Here is a 249-nt window from a genome sequence, read left to right as displayed (position 1 = left end):
GATAGTATGAATAAATAAATATTGGTCTGGAATCACAAGCAAAATCGATATTTCATTATTCGTTCTTTCCTTGTAATTCCTACTAGCGAGGAATTTATCACTGTAACCAAGCAGTTACACTGAACTCCCACTGGATTTTCCTCTTTTAGAGTCAAGAAATCTTTGGCAGAGAAACAGAGTTAGGCTATGTCTTTGCTATTTGGCCGCCTTTGCTATTATATTCTTGTTTGATTATATACATGTATATTA

The sequence above is a fragment of the Penaeus monodon genome, chromosome 28 (genome assembly GCF_015228065.2).
Source record: "Penaeus monodon isolate SGIC_2016 chromosome 28, NSTDA_Pmon_1, whole genome shotgun sequence".
In the NCBI taxonomy this organism is placed as follows: domain Eukaryota; kingdom Metazoa; phylum Arthropoda; class Malacostraca; order Decapoda; family Penaeidae; genus Penaeus; species Penaeus monodon.
The sequence above is the reverse complement of the archived record's forward strand: the minus strand, read 5'-3'. Positions refer to the sequence as shown.